Below are 6,414 nucleotides of genomic sequence, written 5' to 3' on the forward strand. Positions count from 1 at the left end.
TGACAATCTGTAATAAGGGAATCTTGAGTCAATTGCGTTCAGCTAGCGTTCTTCGCGCTATTCGACAAAAATTTTGTAATCCCCAAAATGAAAAGAAAGTGTAAAGTAAGTGAGGAAAGCTGCAGCAATGGAAATATTATATTCGATGAAGAAGAAACTTATAATGAAGATAGTACAGACATCATGGAAACAACAGATTTAGAAGGTGAAAACTATAAATATTATAAATAACAACATGAAGTTATTGAATGGGGAAACTTTACATAACTGGACTTTTGCTCGCACTGAAATTTGCACGCTATGAAATTAAAAGGACAAAATATAGTTGAAAAAGTATTTTTACCTTGCCATATCAATATCATTAGATTTCACTAGGGAATCAATATAACAAGACCATATATCCACTCGTTTTGGATAAGAACTTAGAATTTGCTCAAACAGAGTTTGTGCTCTCTCTTTATCCCCAAATTTATTCTCCATAATTGCAAACCGAGCCATTAGATTTACATCTGTAAAATTTGTATTATATTAATATTTTATTCTTTATGACATTTTATTTCTGTTATGTACATACGTTCACATACTGGCAAAGATTGCAATGCTTTCTGCATAATATGCCGCGATCTGTCCTTTAAACCTATTTTTAATAATCCTTCTCCACAGTTAAACCATGTCTCGGGAATATGTTTAAACTTCGCGATCATGGTATTAATTGTTTTCTCCAATTCCATCTGCCTGCCAGCCTCGACATGAACAGTCAACATGTGACTGTAGATTTTTAGTGGGTCGTTAGACGTCACTGCCTCTTGAAAAACATCATTTAACGATTCAGGAATTCCAAATTTAGATTCTAAATTTAACCAAGCCGTTCAAACGTTTAATTTTTCCTTCTTCTTTCTCTATTTCTGTTGCCTGTAAATGGTATGCCATATACTGTAACCATACTATTGAACTGTCTGGACTAGCTAAAACTAATCTGTCGAACTGATCCACAGAATTTGGTAACTGGTTGTTAGCCAGCGCTTCTTCTCTTTGGCGAATTTCGCCTTCCTTCTGTCTTTCTTGTTCTCGACGTTCAGTGGCACTTAATTTCTTATTTCTCAGTTTTGGTTTTTCCTCTACTTCATCTTCACTATCGCTGGATGACTCTTTATCCTTATCGAGAGACAAATTAGAGTTGCCGTCCCAGAAAAATCCACACGGAGATATCCTTGGCTTCTGCTCGTAATCCTTATTATTATCGTAATCCGTATCTTCCAGTTTTATCTTTTCTTTTCCTGTTTGTTCAACACACATTTTCTTAGAATATTCCTTTTCTAAATCTTTCACTGGTTTCTCTCTGTTTCGTTTTCCTTTGTTTTTCATCCTTCGTACTTTCTGTAACTTTTCAATTTTTATTCTTTCGGCGTGTAGCATGTTCTCGTGATTTTGTTCTCACTTTCGACGCTTTACGTAGGACTCGCGATTACACTTGACGATTCGCAATTCTTGGTTACAACTCGACTGACAGACGATGAGTTAAGATAGCGATTGAGCAGAGTGCGCGATACAATCTAATACGATGACTGCTCAAGGAACATAGAGGAATTGTCTTTTTGTATCGATGGCCCTGCGGAGGAAAACTGTGATGGGCATATATCGGGCATACACCAGTGTCATCTGTAGTCAATAATACATTTTTTCGTTATCGGCAGAACATTTTCTGTTGATTTTATTGTTATATTGTATTAATCACTTTTTAAAAGTTACTTAGTGTTGAAAGAACATCAAAACGTTTTACGCAATATATTTCAAACGTCCAAACTATCGTATGCTGTTTCGTGCTAAAAAATCTGTTAAATCCATTGACAGTGAAACGATATTTCATATACGGTTCTTACAAGAATTATTATTATTTAAGCCTTAGGAAAACGTATATACAGTAATCATGCACACTGTGTGCATTTCCAGCGCGCGCATCCGTTCAATGACAGTACTTCGGCGGAATGGACTACCGAAGCGAAATGGTTAAAACATTCATTTTTATATATATTTAACTTACCTTTTTCAATATGTTAAAAGAGTTTTATTAATTTATTTGTCTCAGTTTATTTATTCATTTTCATTTTTGTATTTTTACTCTTATATCTTTATTATTAATTCTATTTCACGAAAGTGAAGATTTTAATAATAAATCTTCAGAGAATGTCAAAGCATGTTTTGTTGTTTTATTATTAATATTATTAAGATTACTTATTGTTGTTTGAAAATTTAATATTCTTGTTTAATATTTTGATATTGTCTTTTTGGAATAAGTAGTCGTGTTTGGACTTTGCACTAATGTCTATAAAGCCTTAGTGTGCTAAATTTGCCAAAATTATGTTCCTGTTGTTTCATTAATTATTATGCATAAAAATAAAAATGTTACCCAGTATCGGAAAGTTTGAATTCGATTCCGGTTGACGGCCTCGTACATCGAAATGTTGTGAATGCTCCGAGGTAAAAAAACATGAGCCACTCTTGATTCGAATTGTCCTATGACTCATCTGCCGCTACAGTACAAAGAAAAAAAAGAAAGGTATTCCGGGAGTTCAAGAGTTTCCAATTTTGAAAATCTGAAGATTTTACAGTGCTTTGCATTGCAATTTCGGCAATATAAAATTTAAGAAGCAAAATGCTAGTGCGCGGAGAAAGTGTACTGTATTGTAATACCTTTACATGGCCTTAAATTGTAATAGGTGTAATAAATAATACATAATACAGTGCTGTGGATAATTATAAACTCAAACACATTTTCGGTATTATTTTCTGAATATTCTCAAGAAACCATCGGTCATACCTCGACATGTTAAATGAAATTGTTTTATATTAAAGGGTAAATTGAATATTATAGGTAATCAGGAGATGTTACATAGTGAATTATTGATTTTAAATAACCAGAAAAGTGACTTTCTATGAGAAATTCTAGTAAGCATAGTTTACAATCAGGAGGGGCTACCTATAGGATATATCGTGAAACTTAAAACGTTAAAAAAGGATAGAATTCACGCAGGTGGCTATTCAAAACGAAACTTTAACACGTTTATTTATCACATTCAAAAAGTCTGTGTTGTACAGACGTGTGTTTACAAGTGTGCGAATGAGTAATGAACATCTTACGTCCTAACATTTATGCAAATTCTACATCCTTTATACAGAGTTCTGCATTCGTCGATGGTTTTTCCCAACTTGCTGATAGAAAGTCGACTATTACAACGCAAATGGGTATATAAAATTATCGTACGCATCTTAATATATATACATTGAACTGTTAGACTAAGGAAGCTGTACATACTGTACACGCTTGCGTGTTTCATTTACACAACCATATTCCTCTTTCCTCTTATTTCCTCTTTCACTGAAAAACCAGGAAGTCGATCATAATAATACAACTATTATAGGTAACAAACATCGTTAACCGAACATTATTCATACTGGTATAAATTTGCGATTATATACAGATTTAAATATGTTCATTCGTTTGTTATGCAAATTAATAAAGTTAAGTAACAAAATGGATTTATCATAAATTTCTTTCGTATTCCTAGAGTAGGTTCAATACGTTGTTTCGCGTTTCGAAGCGATTAATATGTAAAATGGCTTAATAATTATTGATTATTAGAATTATCCGATTGTATCGCGTATTTGATCGTGAATTTCCGTAGTTTATAAAATGAAATGTAACAATGTATTAAATCTAGTCGGAAAATAAATCGCAGAGTCAGAAATATCAGCAAGCCAAATGACGAATTACTTCGTTTGCTCTTATGAATAAATTGGAGGTTACGTAGGGCCAATACTGGCACCGTCCTGTTGTCATCCCTTGATACGACCATTATGCTTTGCTTGGAATTTGTTGCACCATGTTGATTTCATTTTTTCCCAATCATTAGTTGGTTGAGATATTCTTCATTCCATCTGCTCCTCAGTGCTGTCTCAGTGGTCGTATTTTTTGCCATGCGGACAAAACCCGCCTCAATTGCTATCAGGTTAGTGGATAATTCTTCGTATGCGAATGATGAGTTTTCTACCATCAAAATCCTAAACAATGCTTATCTGAGTACTTACGAGGTAAGTTAGTAGGAAAGTTATTTGGAAAGATATTTCACAGGATTTAATTATTGAGATATGTGTAATTTTGTGCGCTACACTGGATGAGCCGCGTAGTAGTGACACACATATGTGAGTATGAGCGTGCGTGGGAGTATGTACGTGCGCAGCGTCTCGTAGAACAGAAGAATGGTGAAAAAGATGGCGAGAAAAAGAGAGTGCTCAGACATGTCAATGTGTATCTACGAATATCTTGTAAATCACATATCAAATAAATATGAAACTATTTCGATATCATTTCTACGTGTAATGTGAATGTTGCTATACGTTTATTTCGGCGACTAAGATGCACAATTCTCAACAATAATAAGACTATTTAACTGTTATAAAAGTAATATAGAAACATGGTTTATTAAAAAAGTTATTTACACTGTAGTGTTTTGTCCTTGTTGAAGTATTTGCTTCTAGAAAAACTCTACATCTTTTTCTTTTGTGTACCCGTGACCTGGACACCGCTGTTACGATGAAAATAGAACTTAGTGAAGCAAAAAATTAACGAAAAGGAGAGGTTCATATTATTGTCTCCTTGAATATGTTTTATGTGAATATTGTTTTTGGGTCACAAGGTCAAAAAATAAAAGAGCTACAAGCAGAATTTTATTGCTGTTTCTTGTAACTTTCAGCTAGAGTTACACACCAAGGTTAATTTTTTCGTAACGTCCTTTGTTGTCAATGTATCAACCTGCTCTCAGTTCCCTTTCGACTGCCGAAGAGTGCAGACGTGCCTGGTGCCCGGAGAGGTCTCTCAGTCGAAATCGGACGTGGAAAAAAGTGCCCCCGAAAGTGCGAAAAGCGGGGAAAACAAAGCAATGCAACGAGTGCCACCGCTCAGGATATCAAACAACGGTGAAACATACGCCATATACAAAACCATGGAAATCCATGAATGCACAGAAACCGAAATGGATACGACTCAGATGAGTGACGAGAGAAACACCACCAACAACGATCTAACACAACAAGACGAAAGCTGGAAGCTCGTAACTCCCAGCAAAAGAAGAAAAATTACAACAAACGCAAATACTAGGAGGGCTGCAGAAACAGTAAGTAAGCAGTGGCTCCAAGAAATCCCACTACAAAACCCCTTCAGCATACTACCACAAGAGAAGGAACCAGAAACAACTGAAACAACTGAAAAACCAATAACACACAACCCCAAACCACCGCCAATATACATCGATGCGCAAATAATAGACCCCCTCCTCGAACTGCTAAACAATACGGCAGGCAAAGAAAACTACTCAATAAAACAATTAAAACTGGACCAGGTAAAAGTGCAAACCAACGCCCCAGAGACCTACAGAAAAGTGGTAAACGTGCTAAAAGAAAAAAACGCCGGGTACCACACCTACCAGCTCAAAACTGACAAAAGCTATAAAGCAGTTATCAGAGGGCTACACCCAAGAACAAACACAAGCAACATATGCGACGAACTAGCCAAAATCGGACACCAGGTAAGAGCAATAAACAACATAACCAGATTTGACACCAAACAACCACTACCGCTGTTCCTAATAGAACTAGAACCGAACAAAAACAACAAGGAAATCTATGACATTAAACAAATCTTAAACACAATAATCACAGTCGAACCACCCAGACAAAAAAAAGACATACCTCAGTGCATGCGGTGCCAACAATATGGGCACACAAAAAATTACTGCAACAGAAACCCGGTCTGCGTCAAATGCGCAGGAAAGCACCTGACAACTTACTGCCCATATACGGGAAAAATAAAAGAGGTAAAGTGCTACAACTGCAACGGAAACCACCCAGCCAGCTACAAAGGCTGCCCAGCCAGAAAAATACTCCAACGTAAATTGTTTCCGCCGCTTAGAAGCAGGACATATAACTACCACCACACACAACAAGACAGGGCAGAAGCTGAGACACCAATTAAAGTACAGTACGTAATGAACAACAACCACAACAATATCAACACCACTGGCAGTCGAAGCTACGCGCAAGCAACCAAGGAAGTAACACCCGTAGCCAATCAAAACCACAACAACAACACCAACGACGCTACAGAAATAAAAGAACTATTAAAACAATCCATCAAAAGCACCGACATGTTAACAAGAACGATAAGCGAACTAAACGAAGCATTCAAGCAGCAATCATTACAAATCACAGCTATGATACAACTGATAACAACCATGCTAAGCAAAAAGTAAAAACGGACATACTAAAAATAGCTGCCTGGAACTCTAACGGCCTACAACAAAGGGCCATTGAAACCAAAGCATTCCTATACCACAACAACATAGACATACTACTCGTATC

At 36.1% G+C, this 6,414-nt stretch overlaps 1 pseudogene; it reads right to left on the minus strand.

Moving 5' to 3' along the window:
• Window positions 1-339: 339 nt before the first annotated feature.
• Window positions 340-1,416, minus strand: LOC132915624 (protein RRP5 homolog; annotated as a pseudogene).
• Between the last annotated feature and the right edge of the window lie 4,998 nt (window positions 1,417-6,414).

The sequence above is a fragment of the Bombus pascuorum genome, unplaced genomic scaffold (genome assembly GCF_905332965.1).
Source record: "Bombus pascuorum unplaced genomic scaffold, iyBomPasc1.1, whole genome shotgun sequence".
Lineage (NCBI taxonomy): Eukaryota > Metazoa > Arthropoda > Insecta > Hymenoptera > Apidae > Bombus > Bombus pascuorum.